The 18,914-nt window shown below is 41.7% G+C and overlaps 1 protein-coding gene across 1 annotated transcript in view; it reads right to left on the reverse strand.

Annotated features, from left to right (window-relative positions):
* Positions 1–18,399, reverse strand: part of Mtm1 (myotubularin 1) — a 107,344-nt gene extending 88,945 nt beyond the window's left edge. Inside the window, exon 1 of the mRNA XM_055608760.1 lies at positions 18,349–18,399. The gene's annotated coding sequence lies outside the window, so the exon portion shown is untranslated. The remainder of the gene's footprint in view (positions 1–18,348) is intronic.
* Between the last annotated feature and the right edge of the window lie 515 nt (positions 18,400–18,914).

An 18,914-nucleotide genomic window follows, 5' to 3' on the forward strand; every position in this document is an offset into this window, starting at 1 on the left:
CCGGGAGAACACCCTGTCTGAGAAGTGGGACAACACACTTCGTGCAGCGACCAGCAGACTGAACTCTGGACCCTAAAACAACAGCGATCGATCCTGTTTCCCAGATGAGGGGAGGCTCCCACGGCGTGGGAATCGGTCGGGTCCACTCTCGGCTACCCAGCCAGAACCCGGAAGAGAACCCGGCTAACGCAGGCTTTGGGTCTCCGGGCTGGTGCCGCAAGCCTGCTTGTGACGATCACTTTCCCAGGCTGATTGGTGGGCACAAGGGTGCCTGAGGCTGAGAGTCCCAGTCGCAAAAAAAACCCACGGGGAAGCAAAGTTGCCAGACTGGTCACGGGTCACCCAGTCTTTCCCTGGAAGGTCTCTCGAACCGCAGGTACCCGCCGCCATCACAACTGAGCTCTGGCCGCGCACGGATTACAGCTGCGCAGCTGCGCACCCAGCTCAAAATCCCTACTCCCTCTTCGGAGGAGGCAGGAGGCATCCAGCAGAATCTGCCACAGACCACATTGTCTGTACCCCAACCCGAGATCGGGGCTGAGAAAACCCAATCCTTTCGGGCACTCCCCCAAACACCGCCATCACCCTGCCACGGCAGAGCAGAAGAGGCACACAGCGGCTTCACAGTGTTGGAACTCCAGTGCTGCCGGCCGCTCCTAGCAAACAAACTACAGCTCGGGATCTGGGACTGTGGTCATTCTACACGTCCTGAGATTCTCCTGGGTCCAGCGCAATAAGGTCTAGCAACAAGTTCTATCACCGGCGCCCCCCCCCCAACCCCTGGCAGAGAAACGCTGGCTCAGGGCTAGGATCCGACTGAGAAGCCCCAACCCCTGCTGGCACTCCCCTGAGAGCACCTCCATAAGCTTGCCCAAGCAGAGGAGAAGGTCAGAGGGGAAGGACAGAGAGGCAGCCTGCTAAGGACACAACACCCTCTCTCCAGCTCACCCAGCGGCCCCTAGCAGAGAAACCCAAGCTCTGGATCTGAGGACACTCAATCCTACCTGGTACTGTCTTGGGATCAGCAAACATAGATTCTACCGCTAGGCTGCTTCTGGCAGAGAGATCTGGGCCCGGGATCTGGGATTGAGTACATTCATCCTAACTCTTTCCGGCGCCACCCAGGGACCAGTCAACATAACCCCTCCTGGCAGAGGGAAAGGTCAAAGAGGCAGCACACAGGAAAGGTGAACACCAAGTCCTGTGGCCACAGTGTCACAGAGCTGACTGTTAGCCTACCCGTGCACTTCCGCAGCAGGACCAAAACAGAGAGTAGTGAGCAAGGGGAACCCCTGTGCATTCCAACTGGTCCTGCAAGAGAGTGAGTGAGCCTTCTAGGGAGAGATTGCCCCAGACCTAGGGCCTCTCTACAGAAGCAACCAGATGAGATCCCTGCCACCCACACCCCTAGTGTGGGCATCATAGGGATTCTTGGGATAGCGACCCCAACATTGAAGCCTCTGCCTTGCGGGTCCACCAGGATAATCCAGGCAAACAATCCCTGGATCTCAGTCAGAACTGCGTAATAGTGGCTTGCAGGCCACTGCAATAGTCAGAGAATCCGCGCATGCACACTGCGCCCGCTAAAAGCGCACGCGAATAGTGCCAGCGTCACATTCTTTACTTAGGCAAAACTGAAAACACAGTGCACACCCCCAAAGCAGTGAACCTCTCTCATCTTCCTGAAAAAACAGTCCAGAAAACAGAGAGGATCATAGCCCAAACTACAATCTTGAGGAACAACCAGTGAGGATTATAAATAACCAGATGGCTAGAGGCAGACGTAAGAACACTCCCAACAAAAATCAGGACATAATGACCACGCCAGCAACCCCACAAAACAATGGACACTTCAATTCACTAGATACACAAGAAAACGACCTCAAAACTATGTTTCTCCAGCTATTAGAGGCCCATAGAGATGAAATGAACAAAGCCCTCAGAGAAATAACCAAAGAAATCGAGACGAACCAAGAGGAAACAAATCGTGCTCTCAGAGAAATGACCACGAAAATTGAGGCAAACAGAGAAGAAATGCACAAAGCTCTCAAAGAAATGTCCACACAAATGAAGGCAAATAAAGAAGAAATAAACAAAGCTCTCATAGAAATACAGGCAATTATACCCAAAGAAGTAGAGGCACAATTAGTGATACATAGAGAGGAAACAGACAAAAAAAACAGAAGCTATCATTGAAAAGCAGGAGTCCACATTCAAACAGATGAAGGAAATGGTGCAAGACATGAAAACAGAATTAGAATCAATAAAGAAAACACAAATAGAGAAAAATCAGGAGCTGGAGAACATAGAGAAAAGATCAGGCACTACAAAGGTAAGCATCACCAACAGAATACAAGAAATGGAAGAAAGAATCTCAGGAGCCGAAGATACACTTGCGGAAATTGACACGTCTCTCAAAGAAAAAATAAAATCAGAAAAGTTCCAAACACAAAACATCCAAGAAATCAAGGACACCATGAAAAGACAAAAACTAAGAATAATAGGAGTAGAAGAAAAAGAAGACATCAGGCTCAAAGGTCCGGAAAATATTTTCAAGAATATTATAGAAGAAAACTTTCCCAACTTAAAGAAGGAGATGGCCATAAACATACAAGAGGTCTACAGAACACCAAGTAGACTAGACCAGAAAAGAAATTCTTCACGTCACATCATAGTCAAAACACTGAACCTACAAAACAAAGAAAAAATTCTAAAAGCAGCAAGAGAAAAAGGCCAAGTAACATATGAAGGTAGACCTATCAGAATCACACCAGATTTCTCAACAGAAACTATGAAAGCCAGAAGGGCCTGGACAGAAATCATACAGTCCTTAAGGGACCACAGATTCCAACCCAGACTACTATACCCAGCAAAACTTTCAATCAACATAGACGGAGAATTCAAGATATTCCAAGACAAAACCAAATTTAAACAATATCTACATAGTAACCCAGCTCTACAGAAGTTACTAGAAGGGAAACTCCAAACCAAAGAAAACAACTACATCTAAGGAAACAGAGGAAATAGATAACTACACAACAAAAAAACCAAAAGAAGACAAGCAATGAAACTCAGTGACACCACCAACACCACATCTAAAGTAAGTAACAATTGTTGGTCACTAGTTTCTATCAACATCAACGGACTCAACTCCCCAATTAAAAGACACAGACTAACAGAATGGTTGCGGAAACAGAATCCATCATTCTGTTGCATCCAAGAAACATACCTATGCAACAAAGATAAACACTACCTCAGAGTAAAGGGCTGGAAAAATGTCTTTCAAGCAAATGGTTCCAGAAAACAAGCGGAGTAGCCATCCTAATATCTAATAAAATTGACTTTCAACCCAAGTTAATCAAAAAAGATAAGGACGGCCACTATATTCTCATCAAAGGAAAAATCCACCAAGAGGACATCACAATTTTGAATATCTATGCCCCAAATACAAGAGCACCTACATTCGTAAATGAAACAATATTAAAGCTTAAATCACACATTGATCCTAAAACCCTAATAGTGGGAGACTTCAACACTCCACTCTCACCAAGGGACAGATCAACTAGACAGAAAACAAATAGGGAAATAAAAATATTACAGAGACCCTAAATCAAATGGACCTAATAGACGTCTACAGATCTTTTCATCCAAACTCAAAAGAGTATACATTCTTTTCAGCACCACATGGAACCTTCTCCAAAATAGATCATATAGTTGGTCATAAAGAAAGCCTCAACAGATACAAAAAGATTGAAATAATCCCTTGTATTCTATCTGACCACCATGGACTTAAGCTGGACCTCAACAACAACAGAAATAACAAACAGCCTACACGCACATGGAAACTAAACAACCTGTTACTCAACGACAGCTGGGTTAAGGAAGAAATAAAGAAAGAAATTAAAGACTTCCTAGAATTCAATGAAAATGAAGGCACAACATACCCAAATTTATGGGACACATTGAAAGCAGTGCTCAGGGGAAAATTTATAGCACTAAGTGCCTGCAAGAAGAAATTCGTAACATCACATACAAACAACTTAATGGCCCAACTGAAAACCCTAGAAAAAAAAAGAAGCAGATACACCCAAGAGGAGCAGAAGGCTGGAAATAATCAAACTCAGGGCTGAAATCAATCAATTAGAAACAAATAAAACTATTCAAAGAATCAATGAAACAAAAAGCTGGTTCTTTGAGAAAATCAACAAGATAGACAAACCCTTAGCCAAACTAACTAAAAAGCAGAGAGAATCTATCCAAATCAACAAAATCAGAGCTGAAAAGGGTGACATAACTACAGACACAGAGGAAATTCAAACAATCATTAGGTCATACTACAAAAGCCTATATGGCACAAAATTTGAAAATCTAAATGAAATGGACAATTTTCTTGATAGATTCCATCTTCCAACATTAAGTCAAGATCAGGTAGAAAGACTGAACAGCCCTATATCCCCCAAGGAAATTGAAGTAGTCATTCACAGTCTCCCCTCCAAAAAAAGCCCTGGGCCAGATGGTTTCAGCGTGGAATTCTACCAGACCTTCAAAGAAGTGCTCACACCAATTCTCCTCAAACTATTCCACAAAATAGAAACAGAAGGTACATTACCAAACTCATTCTATGAAGCAACAGTCACCCTGATACCTAAACCACACAAAGACCCAACAAAAAAAGAAAACTTCAGACCTATCTCTCTTATGAACATTGACGCAAAAATACTCAATAAAATACTTGCAAACCGAATGCAAGAACACATCAAAGATATCATCCACCACGACCAAGTAGGCTTCATCCCAGGCATGCAAGGGTGGTTCAACATACGGAAATCCATGTTTATAGCAGCATTATTTGTAATAGCCAGAACCTGGAAACAACCCAGATGTCCATCAACGGAGGAATGGGTACAGAAATTGTGGTATTTTTACACAATGGAATACTATTCAGCAATCAAAAAGGAGGAAATCATGAAATTTGCAGGCAAATGGTGGGATCTAGAAAAGATCATCCTCAGTGAAATATCCCAGAAGGAGAAAGACAAACACGGTATATACTCACTTATATAGACCTATAAGATATGATAAACATAATGAAATCTATACACCTAAAAAAGATAATCAAGAGAGCGGACATGGGGTAAGATTATCAATCCTCGTGTTGAAAGACAGAGGGGATGCGCATTGAACATTGACAGGAGTCTACTGAGCGCATTTGAAAGACTCTAACTAGCAGTGTTTTCAAAGCAAAGACTCATGACCAAACCTTTGGCAGAGTACAGGGAATCATAAGAAAGAAGGGGAGTTAGTCTGATGAGGAAAAGATAGGAGCTCCACAAGGACCAAATATATCTGGGCACAGGGTGTTTTCTGAGACTGACATGCAACCAAGGACTATGTATGAATGTAACCTAGAACCTCTGCTCAGATGTAGCCTGTGGTAGCTCAGTAACCAATTGGTTTCCCATAGTGAGGGGAACAAGGATTGTTTCTAACAGGAACTCAATGACTGGCTCTTTGGCCTCCCCACCCCCCAAGGGAGGAGCAGTCCTGTTAGGACACGGAGGAGGGCTTTGCAGCCAGTCCTGAAGATACCTGATAAAACAGGATCAGATGAATGGGGAGGAGGTCCCCCCTATTAGTGGACTTGGCAAGGGGCAGTGTGGAGATGAGGGAGGGAGGGACTGGGAGGGAATGAGGGATCGGACATGGCTGGGATACAGAGTTAATAAAATGTAACTGATAAGAAAAAAATAAAATTAAAAAAAAAATAACAGGCATTCTCTCCACAGACATTTGATTGGCTTCTACGTTTCACTACTATGAATAATGCTCTTCTAAGCATTCTTAAATTCTTAAATTCTCCTCCACCTGGCACACGTGTAAGAATTGCAATGGCATTTTGGAGCAAGGTTTTCTTATACTTCTTCTGATCTAGCAACAAATTTGCTTAAAAGCAATTATATTGAGAAAGAACATGATAATGTAGGCAAACCTACAACTTTAAGCATACTCTCTGGCTTGTCAACACTAGTCCAAGCATTCAGACAATTTATTCCTTTTCTAGGGCTGCTATAACAAAGTACCACAAAATGAATGACTTAGACTAACAGCTAGGGATTCTCTCCCAGTTCTGAGGTTGTCAGCTAAGACATGAGTCCTTGAAGCATCTAGTTAGCAACAGGTGGTGACTACAGTCCTTGGCATTCATTGACTTGCGGAATCATCATTTCAATTATGACCTTCTACCTGAGTATCTCTGCTTGGTTACAGTGTTCTCGTGTAATTTCACCCTTCTTGCTAGATGAAGAGGCTTCCCTTCTAATCTATCTTCATCTTTAAATATATCTCTAATGGAACTATTTACATGTAGGGCCACATTCTGAAGTGCTAGTGGTTAAGATTTCTTTGGAAAGAGCATACCACACAGGCAGGACATCACCTGTAGAATTTAACTATTTACAAAATGATCATGTCAGCATATGGTTACAGTCAGAATCCCTTAGATCTCCCAACTGTTAGCATTCCACAAAGAGTTATAAAACTAACTAGCACTAAAATATTGATATGGACACTTAAGATAATGAAGTGGAATCAGAGTCATTACTTTTGAGACATTCTTTCTTATTTAGCATATGTAATTACATAATATTGTTTCCAAAGGGTTTAAAAGGAGCCAGCAGATATATACCAGGTACCACAGTGGGAGACTCAGAAATAACTTGAGAGGCTAGAGAGATGGCTATCTGGGGTGTGTGTGTGTGTATGCGCGTGTGTGTGTGTGTATGCGCGTGTGTGTATTTGATTCTGGGCTCTCACATGATGGCTCACAACCATCTGTAAAAGCAGTTTCAGGGTATCTGATGCCCTCTTCTGGCCTCTGTGGGCACTAGGCACATTAGTGGCACTCAGACATGCATGCAGGCAAAACATCCACACACGTAAGATATCCTTCCAATAACAACAACAAAAATCATGAGACAGGTCTTCAAGAAGTTAATTGGCAGACAGTGGGCAAATATGTGTTGGATGGCAGCAAAGTAGGTATATGAGAAAATGTGAACATATGGGAATAAAGACAATAACAAAGGTGATGCATTATGAAGCAAAAGCTACTCATCTGCTTACGGACAATCATCAAAGTTTTCATTTACTGACTGCCACCCTATCAGCCATTTTAAGTCATTTAATTTTCACCAATAACCTCATTTGTCAAGTAATACTGGTTACTTTATGACACTGACAAAAGTGAACAACAACAACAACTTCTCCACAAAAGACTGGAGGAGTCACACTGAGACATCCTAGCCCTCTTAATGAACAGATGATCAAATTAAAATAAGGATATAATGTTTTCTTCTTGAGCAGGCAATAACAAAGTATTAGAAGGGGACTCCACCCATACAAAAAAATTGCAAAAATGTTACAGCCAGAAAGAAGCCTAACCTTCACTTTATAGGGGAGTAAAGAAATGGAGATTTCCTCCACCAAATCTATGTCTCTGAGGCACTCAAAATATACCCCTCATTTGTCTGCTACGGTATTACTTTGTATTGTAATAGTCTTTATTAAACAAGAATATTGTTTTACTAGTGGACACAAGTAAACAGAATGAATACCCTATAAGGTGCATCTATGAAGTGGTGAGGCTCTGTTAAAAAGGCTCAGAGCATATGCAGATAAGTGAATTATTTTTCAATGATGTACAGTCATTCCAGCACTGTTGTTTGTTTCTGTCTCAAGTATTTCTTTTTTTTTTTTGTTGTTGTTAATTGTCTTTTGAGCCAGGTGAAGTGGTGCACGCCTGTAATCTCAGCACTCACGGAGGTAGAGGCATGCAGATCTTTGTGAGTTTGAGGCCAGCCTGGTCTACATAGTGACTTTCAGGACAGCCAAGGCTACACAGAGAAACCCTGTCCTGAAAAAAAAAGTCTTTTCAAGTTGCTTTTAGAGGAGGATAGCTGATTTCTAGGTCAGCCATGTCTACCTAGCAATTCCCAGGCCAGCTAAGGTTATATGGTGAGATCCTGGCTCAAAACAAAATTGTCTTCAGAGGTTAAAGCTATACAAGATGCTATTTTAAACAAACAAACAAAAAATGCTCCCACAAAACCAGTGCCCACTCTGTCTAATACATGTACCTCATGGTAGTTATGCCCTAGAGCCAAATGCTAAATTCCCACTTGAACACAGACACCACTGGCAATATTTTTTTAATGTACCCTAGTTTATGAAGTTAGTTCAAATGAATAGTTCCAGAACAGGCACAAAAGTGTTAACAGGTGCTTCGCAACACACCTGTACAGGAGTCACAGGAAATGCAGTTTGGCATCTCTTAACTGTTGAAAATGCTGGGCCTGATTCATCTTAAGTAGCTGGTCTTGGAGGCTAGCAAAAAGCAGAAGCAGGAGTAGTCACTTGCCCAACAGGCAGCTTGCCACACTAAAAGAGTGCCCAAACGCAATCCCCAGAGACTGACTTAATTAAGATCTATAAACTTACAAAGAGAAAGGCTTACAGTGACCCAGAGAGTATGGACAGCAGTCACTTCCTACTTGAGCAGTTACCTATTATTCCAGGCATAAATGCAAGTCACCATCCATCCTTGCCACAGAACAAAGTAAAGGGCTGAACATTTCCAGACCTTAACCTCACTGGAAGATCTCTTGGATGTTAAAAAAAAAATCAAGGAAAAAGCAAGAAATTATTAAAGGGAAGAAGATGAAGAGGAAATAAAATCACTATTAGCAAAATGGAAATGACAGGATGAAAACATTCCAATTCAAGAATAAAGATACCTATTGGATCTGAGAACTTGCAAGCTCTTTGAACAAGCACTAAGGGCTGCTTCTCAGATAAAGAGAACTCTCAGGTTCCAGATGTAAATTTATTAAGACTATTAATAATAAAAGTTACTAAGAATAAAAGTTGGGAAGTGATAGCTGAGGAATGGACATGAGTGTTGTAATAGAGTCAATTAGGCAATCCTTATTATTTTCTTAGACCATTATCTGAAACATGGCATCTACAAACATAATCAACAATAAATCATGATTTTGAAAAGTGTCCAGCAAAGTGGAAATGCTACCTCTGAAACCTTACAGCTGATACAAAAGTGGTGAAAAATGGAAAGCTTCAAAACAATGAGAATAACTACATACAGTTAGAATTGCTAGAAATTCTAACAAAGTTCAATAGGCAAGAAAAATGGCAGGTATAACATGGAAGGAGGAAATAAAACTATTTGTAATACTACCCTCAGCAGAGGTGGACAGATCTCTGTGAGTTCAAATCCACTTTATCCACAAAGTGAGTCCCACACCAACCAGTGATACCTGTCTCAAAAGTAAAAAATAAAATAAAATAAAACCACAAAAAAATCAAAACCCGTTTTTGTAGAAAAACCAACAATGTCTATCCAAAGCACTGTGTTGACACAAAGCAAATGAAAACATGAGCCCCCACAAAGTTACAATGATTTGGTTGTAGTTCAGACCCAAACTGAATAACTCAAATGATTATCAGTGAACTATGAAATACTTCTCAGTAATAAAAAAAGTAGGAGTTGCTGATTGACATATACAACATAGATGAGTATAAACAGCACAACAAAGCAGCCAATCACCAAGGCCAGACCTGTGTCAAAGAGCTATTGTCATTCACCCTGCAGACTATGGTTGTGAAGTTAGAAATCAGTACTGAAAATTGCTGGCAACTGTATTTTCAGATTTTAAAAATGTACTTTTAGAAACCTCACAGATGAGCACGGAAATTATAATATGCTAGAACATAATAATAATGAAATTACTATGTTTTGAAACAGCCAAACAATAGGCTAAATACAAAGAGAGGAGAAAATAGAGAAAAGAGTTACTTCTGGACTAGATCTTAAGTGGAAAAAGCAAAAGTCTACATAGTGTGTAAGAAACTGGGAGGCAGATAAGATCTATATCTGTTCGTGGTTGCTCAAGCTTTCAACAGAACTCAGAAGGCTGACTGTGGTAGAGGAAGCAGAGACATATCTGTCCAGAAATAGGAATGGAAGCATGAGATTTCTGAATGTACGTTGCTATGATTTGATCTTAAAATAATTTAAAATTACAGCCATTCAAAACTTAATAAAAATACTTGAGAAAACAGAAAATTTCATATCATCAGGTTGGTCCTATCACAACTGAAAAGCTAACCAATAAAAAGGCAAAGCTGAGTGTGGTGGCATACACCTGTCATCCCAGCACTTCGAATGTAGAGGCAGGATGATAAAAAGAAGGCCAGACTCTGCTATATAATGAACTTGAGGCCTACTTGGCCTAATTGAGATGATGACATAAAATGGGTGGGGAAGATAGGTAAATAGTCAGATAGAACTGAAAATCTTCCAGGCCCTGAGAGTTCTATTAACATTCAAGGAAGTGATGAGCGCCAACCTTAACAGAGACTTCCAGCATGAGAGAAAGGGAACATCCCAACTCACTTTATAAGGCTAGCATTGTCAATCATGGTACTAAACTAGACAAAAACTAAAGCCACAGTTAATGACAAATGTAGTCACTAAAATACTACTAATCAAATGTAGCAGTAAGCAAGTGTGTATGCACATTGGGTCTGTCCCAACAGCACGAATCAGCTAACGCTGCAGTTTAACTCGAAAATCTCTTAAAATAGCCTACCACATCAACAAATTGAAAGAGGACTGTGTGAGTGTATCATTACCAAGACACAAAGGGGACTGGCTAAAATTCAACTTTTGTTTATTACCCCCAGAATGGGTGTTAGCAGCACATCTGCAGGAAACCGAAGATAAACTCAATCCTTGATGATGAAATGTTGTAAACAATACAACTTCTCAAACCTGAACCCTGGGCTCTGGCCTAGACCTGCTGAATCAGAAGCTCCAGGATCCAGAGCAAGAGAACTTGCACTGCTGCAAAAAACCCTCAGGTTGTTTTCGTGCTACTGGCTAATAAGGTACAACCTGCACAGCAGCAACCTGGAAATGAGAAGACTACATTGTATTCTTTGTCTCATCCAACACCTGCTGAGGCAGAATCTGGGCTGGCCCTGGAAGTCCTGGTGACTCTGGACAATAGAGTTGGAGAAATGATAGATCCTAAAGTAAGTGCTCTCAGTGGAGCTGCATAAATCAACCACAGAGGACTTTTCAAAAATGCTCATGCAGGTCTCAGCCCAAATTAATTAAACCTGGAGGTCTGTGGGTGGGGCTCAGACAGCAGGTATTTAAACTGTCCCAGGTGGTTCTAATGAGTAGCCAGCCTAGTAAACCACCAGGCTGTAGTATTCCTAAGGTGAGGGCATTTCTATTTAGGGAGGTGGCAGCCTCTGGGAAAGGCCAGAGAAAAGATCCTTTCACACACACACCTCAAAAAAGTATGTGTTCCACAACAGTTTGCTTTATCTGCCTGCCCCACCCCATCTCTTCCTTCCTTCCTTGATGTATTTATTGGAAACAGGACCTCACTATAAAGCCCAAGCTAGCCTGAACTCCTGCTTTAACCCAAGGGCTGAGATTGCTGGTGTGTGCCATCACACCTATGTCCAACATTGGCTTCATAACAGTGATACAAAGTGATAGGTGAATTCCACAGTTGTAAACCCTGAAATCACAGGACCCTGGTTAAGAACCCGATGCTGCTGCCTAAAAGCTGGCTGTTGACCTAACCTTTCAGAAAGAAACTTGGCACTTATATTAATAATTTCACCCTCAAAGTTGACATTATGTAAAAGCAATGGGCTAAAGGCTTGGCAAAGATTAAGCCTAACTAATGTAAGTTAGTACAGAGGCAGCTGGTTGGGCACTGAAAGCCAACCTGATGAAATCAACAGCAAATCAAAGCCAAAAGGTACCTCTCAATGCCCTACTGTCCCACACCGTAACAACTAGCACAAACAACTCTTCGACATACACCATGTGGCTAGTTGAAATGAAGATGTCCTACAAGCAAAATACACAAGTGATTTCCAAGTCTAGCATAAAAAAGGGCGATGCTTCATTATTATTGTAATTATATGTAAAAATGAGTATTTACATATAATCGGTTACAAAACCATATGCTAAAAATTTCTTTTGCCTGTTTACTTTTTCATTCTAGCACCATATTGGTTAGTATTGTTTCAAAGGCTTGGGGAGCCAGTGTGTGACCAGGTATTCTACCAGCCATCTCAGTCTTTCATTTACACCTGAAAATACAGATTCTGCATCAGTTAAAAGCTCTCAGGAGCAGCTGCTGAGGGCTAAGGTCATCCAGACAATCTTTGTCAACAAAGAGAAATTGTTTGATGACACAGAACTGATGGGAATCTCTGGAGAAATGATCAGAGTTGATAACAGTAAGAAAGGAACAGGCAGGGTTAGACTCAGCCTCCACTTCACATTTGATATTAGCTGAAAGACTGAAAAACAAGAAGCCATCATCTTCTCATTAAAAAGCCAGCAGACTATCTTATTACAAGGGGCCCAGAGGCAGAGGACATTTCCAACAAGCCTCTTTGACAGAGGGTGGGACACATGCTTTCTCACATCTCCAAACACTGTCCTGAAAAAGGAGCATCTCAGAACCAAGTAACCTAAATTACATGATTGCTGCTAGTCACACAGCCACCTGTGAAGGGACTACTCTCCTGAGGTCTCCCTGGAGTCAAAAGCAAACATCTGCAGGTTGTTACCCTTGAACAGCACTAAGTAGGAGGTACACTATGAGTTACAGGGGTCACTGCCATATATCATCAATCTTTAGCTGAGTAAAACAGCTGGGCTCACTTCTTAGCAACACTGAAATGAAGTTCCTTTTCTACTAAATCCCCACCTAAGCAATCTCAGGGCCATAAAAAAATTTAAAGGTCAACAAAGGGAATTTAAAGCACAGCCACCCAATGCTAGGAATGTCGTTATAACTCACCTATGTTCCAGTCACACCCACAAACAGGAAGGGATGACTGATGTAGCAGTGTATTCATGAAGAGGCTCAGGAAACAAAGTGCTTCCGTCTCACCAAAAATTTAAGGATGTGACATCAAAATCTAACCTTTAGCACATGCTAAAGAAAGGGCACCACTGTATGTTGTCAAGTTTTGTACAGTGGGATGAGAGCTGAATGTCTTACAAACAAATTAATTTTATTTTTATTTTTAATTATTACTTTTGAACTTTCTTTAGCCCTTTCCTATCGCAAACATATTTTCAAACAAAGCAAAAATGAGCCTATACTCATGACAAAGTCCAAAAATCAAGAAGCTGGGAAGAAAATGGGATGGCAAAGCAATGCATGAAATCTCTCCCCACATTACATTAAGACTTTTCTATTGATCCACTATCAGAATCTGGGCAGCAGGGCTAGGCATAGACTCTACTTCTTAACAGGTAAGGAACATTATACGTACCTATACAGCAGAATGATTCAAACCAATATGCTCAAACAAATCTAAGTTGCCACTCCTCTGATTCAAGCCAACAATGTTTACAAAATGCCTACTATGCACTCTGGGCCAGGTTAAGTTTCATACACATTGCATAAACCATCTTATACCTCCTTCTTAGATGAAAAAAAAAAATTACAACATGCAGGAGTTACCTGCCAAGTCCAGCCAAGAAACCACAACAAAAGATGTAGCAAAGCAAAACAAAATGTAGCAAAGTTCCTTGTAGAGTCATCTTGAGCCAGTGAAAAACAAATCCAAGTCTTGTGTAAAGGGAACTCAGACCCTGTTAATTACAAATAGGGCCTGTCATTTTCAGATAAAGAGGGTGACAGTCATCTGTAGAACAATCCCATCTCTTCACCAGATCATGACAGCTTTTTATCCTTACATGGAACTATGAGCATCCATTCTAGTCCTACTGAGCAGCCAAGGCCTGATCTAAATATGGGAAAAGAAAAGCCTTGTTGCCAACAACACTTGGATTAGAGATGAGTTAAACTCCACGACATAGGAGTTACCTGGATACTGATATTTAATTATTGGCTACACAGTGCTACTGTTTTAGGAATGAATGGAGCAGAAATTCAAAAGGGATAACTGATGTACTTGGTCCATCAGAGTATCAGAATAAAATGCTACATGCTTCTGTGATGACAAAAGTGGAAGTTGAGGCAGTGGCCACACCAGCAGGTCCAGGGCAGGGGACAGCCAAGAACAGGAAGGCAAAGTGCCCTCTTATAGCAGTTCTCCAAATGCAATGGCTTATGTAACACTTTACTACAATAATAATGCTGCATAATTTACAATGGGTTCTAATGCACATCTGAGTCGCCTTGGGTCTTTGAAAGTTTGGCAGGGCAGGTTTTATTACCTCCGTCTTCCAAAGAGAAGAACCACCATCAACAAGGTTAATAGAACTTGTCCAGAGTTACACAGTTAAATGAAACTGAGACTTCAACCTGTGTCTAGAATCCAAAAGCAAGGAGTTTCCCACTACCTTATAGGAACAACAGGCCCATTTACCATACATTAGTCCTCTGCCAGAAACACCAAAAAAGCACTTGTGTATAGTTTCAATTCTCTACAGAGATGCTTCCACATTCTTATAAGGAATGAGACTGCTGTGGTGTTAGGTGTAGAAAAAAATACTGCAAGCATTCCCAATGAAAGATCATCTTTTAATGACAAAGCGTTGGAGTTGGAAGGCTCCTCCTAACTTTTGTGGTGACAAGCCAGATATGACTCCAAGCCATCCTTCACACCTCATGGCAAAGGGAATTTAGTACTTCAAGACCTGCAGACTGCCCCTGCCATTAACAATTAAAGGCCCGAATCAACAATGAGAAGCAGAGAGATCTATAAGGTCTAGAAAATTGACCTTACTGGATTTCCAATGGTTTATTAAAACATTGCTATTCTCATTCTTCACAGAAAAGTGTTCAAAGCTAGGTGTGGTGGCACACATGCAATCCCAAGATGCTGAAGCACAAAGACTGTCCTGAGTTTGCAGCCAGACTGGAATACATAGTGAGGTCCTCTATCAAAACAACAAAACATAGCATAACAGAAAGGGGTTCCTGTACAGTACCAAGTCAACAACAGCTAACTATACTTGGATGAAATGTGTACAACAGTTTTTGAAGCACTAATTGTAGAGGAATAACTCAGCCCTCCCACTAACCATTTGTTATTTTTTTTTAATTTATTAGATACAAAAACTGAGACATAAAGGCAAACAGCTTGCCCATATTCACTATGGCTTCAAGACTGCTCAATCCTGAGTTCATACCTTCTAAGCAAATGATTGTCCTTGCCCCTCCGAGATCTGCCAAAAAGAAATAAATTTACTAGAAACCAGTAAATAAGGAAATTAGAACTTCCAAGAGGTCATAAACAGAATGAGAGAATAAAGAAAAATGAATAACACCCATTTAAGCTATGGTTGAAAATGTCACCTTGGGGGCCTTCAAAAGATTCTGCTTTTCTCTTTATTTTCGAGCCCTCAATAAAAGCTAGAACCATGTGTTTTCAATGGTTCTAGCAAAATCATTTTATTAACACTCTTGTCATTTTAAAGCAATATTATAGTATAAAGATTCTGAAAATACTGAACACACAGAATATTAAAAGGAGTGGTACTGAATAGACCATTTACAGTGGCTTCTCATTAATGCCATTTATTAGTGAGTGCTGTTATTCCTCAGATATTGAGTGCTTCTTTACTCTGGAACTATTTCAAAGTGAACTAGTATCTCCATAAGTCAGGCAACACAGAGATATTCATTCCAGATAACAGGTTCACAGTACAAGCCTGCACACAATAATAGAAACCCTCGTGTAAGGCAGGCTGAAAGTCCAGCATCCAGTGGCTAGTAATCACCATGCCATCCTGACTTTACCAGAGACTTCTGTGTTTACAGTGATCTATCTAACTAGGGAAACAGATATTCATGGGAAAACCATCACCCAAGTTTTGGAAATCACTATTTGCACTGAAGGGAGAAATGCAAGGAAAAATGAAGTGGTGATAAATTTATCTAAGAGGCAGATCTTGTAGGAGATGACTCCATTATCTTGGATTCAGATATATTTCATTTTCAATGTGTTTGTTTTAATTGGAGTAACAGCTTATCAAAAACTAGAAATTCAAAGTGATGACAATGACTCTTTGAATTGTGCCAGCTTGTCTTACTGGTAGTGCACACTTTCAAAGTTTATTTCTTTACAACTCACCTCCGCTAATAAACACACCATTGCTTTTTTTCTTTATATCTGACACCTACTATATCAACTACAGAGTAGTACCTTTTTTTTCTTCTTAGTGCTTTTATCAAACCTTGCTTAATGGATATTGATTACATAAAATATACTTTTTGTAACTTGTTGAGATTAATTTTGATTCTTAACTCATAATCAATATTTGTTTCTTATATTAAATGTACATTTTTGTAAAGATGACATGAATATTTGTACAAATAAGTTTCTTTCATTATCCAAATTGACAAAACAATATGTATAGCATTCAATTTCTGTTTTGTACCAACATTTTTGGAGCTGTTGCCTAAGTATTTTTTTCTTTTTTTCTTTATTACAGTTTATTCACTTTGTATCCCAGCTGCAGCCCCCTCCCTATCCTCTCCCAATCCCACCTTTCCTCTCTTTTCTCCTCCCCAAGTCCACTGAGAGGGGAGGACCTCCTCCTTTTCCTTCTGACCCTACCCTATCAGTTCTCATCAGGACTGGCTGCATTGTCTTCCTCTGTGGCCTGGTGAGGTTGCCCCCTCCCCTCGGGGGAAGGTGATCAAAGAGCCACCCACTGTTTCATGTCAGAGACAGTCCCTGTTCTCTTTACTAGGGTACCCACTTGGATACTGAACTGCCATGGGCTACATCTGTGCAGGGGTTCTAGGTTATCTCCATGAATGGTCCTTGGTACTCCATAGTACCTTAACGGTGTGTTTGTTTCACTATTGTATTCCTGGTGCTTAATCCAGACACTGCAGGTACACTGTAGGCAATGTTTAGTGAATGAACAGAACATCTGACAACTTGAGAGATATAAGAACTTTAAGGAGACCAATCACATGAGAGTAATTAAAATCCCACAAAATTGGCTATTTTTGAACACTTCAGGAGCCTGTTCCACTGCTACAGACATGGCCACAAGTTTGAATCTTCTCCAGTGTATGGGATCTCCTAAAAGCTAGATATGATCCTGTATAATAGCCTGAAGGCATTTGTACTCAAATTTGAGAAATACACAGATCCTTCCCAGTATATGTGATAAATTAACCGTTGGCTAGTAAACTGGTTTGGGGGGATGAGGAGGAATCCAAAATGGCATAGACTGTAGTAAAACTTTAGGCCCTGGCTCACTACTTACTCTAAGGTATATACTTCACAACGAGCAGAACTGAGCTGTAGTAAGATGAACCCAGACTAGACAGACACCCCCCCTCCCCCCAGAGACTTGGCTTGTCATATCAGTTTGTCATTAGGTTGCCTGAAACACATGTCACATTAACCTCTTCTGGGCCTCAGTTCTTGCATTCAGGATGAACTACCTGAACTACAATGTGAAAGTCAGGTCAGTTCCCAAATGCTCTGACGCCACTCTGGGAAAGATCTGATTTAGAAACTAGCTACAACCCGCTTGTCTCAACCTCAAACGCGTCAACCCCGTAATATATTTTTCACAGGATATTCACTTTAATTTTGCTTAGGCAAATACTAAAATTAGTTTTCACTTCCTGAGCGCAAAAGACACATAAGGGAGGCAACCCAGCCAAAAGCGCTTGCTAGTAACTGTTCACACTTCTGACTGGTTTTCTATCATCAGGAACTAGCCATTCCTTCTCAGATCTTCTCTCAACTGTTGCAAAAGCAGATACCATCCTAGACACCCATGTATAACACAAAAACACTGGCCAAGAGCGACGAAAAAGGGTTCTTGGCAAGTGCCAGGGTGCCGCTACTGGGCCGGGCAACCAGGGATGAGGCCAGTGTCCGCCCCACAAGTAGGGCCAGGGCAAGGAGCGGTCGCCTTATGGCGGCTGTCCCGCGCGCGTTGACACCGTTGACACCAAGACAGGGAAGCAAAGTGCCAGCAGTGGTTTCGACAACCCTCAGCTCTCCCCATTCCTGCCCCAACCTCCGCCAGCCGCCACATGGAGACCTAGAACAAGGAGAACCAGGGAAGCCAGAGGCAGGCACCTGCCCACCACTCCCAGGCCTCAGCCCTGCCTCGCAGAGAGAGCCAAGGAGCTCCAGCGGACCCTACCCCCACCCCAGTGGGGACAGTCAGGCCCTTTGTGACCGGCTGGCCCAAGAAGTACATACTTCTTCCTTCAGACCCTCCTGTCCTGGGTTCCTGCAACGCCTGGTTCCTTGCCAGGCCAGGCAGGAACGTGCACCCACCTCTTGCTCCAGGAGCCACCGCTGTTGCCAGGCTGCTAGGCTCCGGAGCTCCACTCCGCCCCTCCACGCTCGCCACGCCCCCTCCACGCTCACCACGCCTCTGAGCACCTCGCCCCACCGGGTCCCCAACCGCTGTTGCATTCCCTCCTCCCAGCTCTGATTGGCAAGAGCTGGACACGTGACATGAGGGTGGGTGACCTAAGTAGCTTCTTTTAGCTCTTCACCGGTGAGGCTGCTGGGAAACCGTGTTTGACCGGTCCGGAACATAGAGGCATCTGGGAGTTGTAGTTGGCAGTATGTTACTGGGAATGGGCAGGACCAAAATGCCAGGGTCCATTCCTGTAGAAAGTTGGAATCAGTGCTAGGCTGAAGTCTCACGGAGAAGCTTAGTCCCAGTACTTTCGTACTAACTCAGTATATCCGTCTAAAAAAGGGAGAAATCTATAGGGAAAACTGTTCTAAATTAAATTGTAGCAGATGTCACGAAGTTGAACTATTATTACTGAATGCATGAAGTTGAAAAATATCACTGAATCTGGTACGATATCTGCAACTCATAAGACACA

Source organism: Psammomys obesus, unplaced genomic scaffold, assembly GCF_907164565.1.
Source record: "Psammomys obesus unplaced genomic scaffold, mPsaObe1.curated_primary_1811, whole genome shotgun sequence".
Lineage (NCBI taxonomy): Eukaryota > Metazoa > Chordata > Mammalia > Rodentia > Muridae > Psammomys > Psammomys obesus.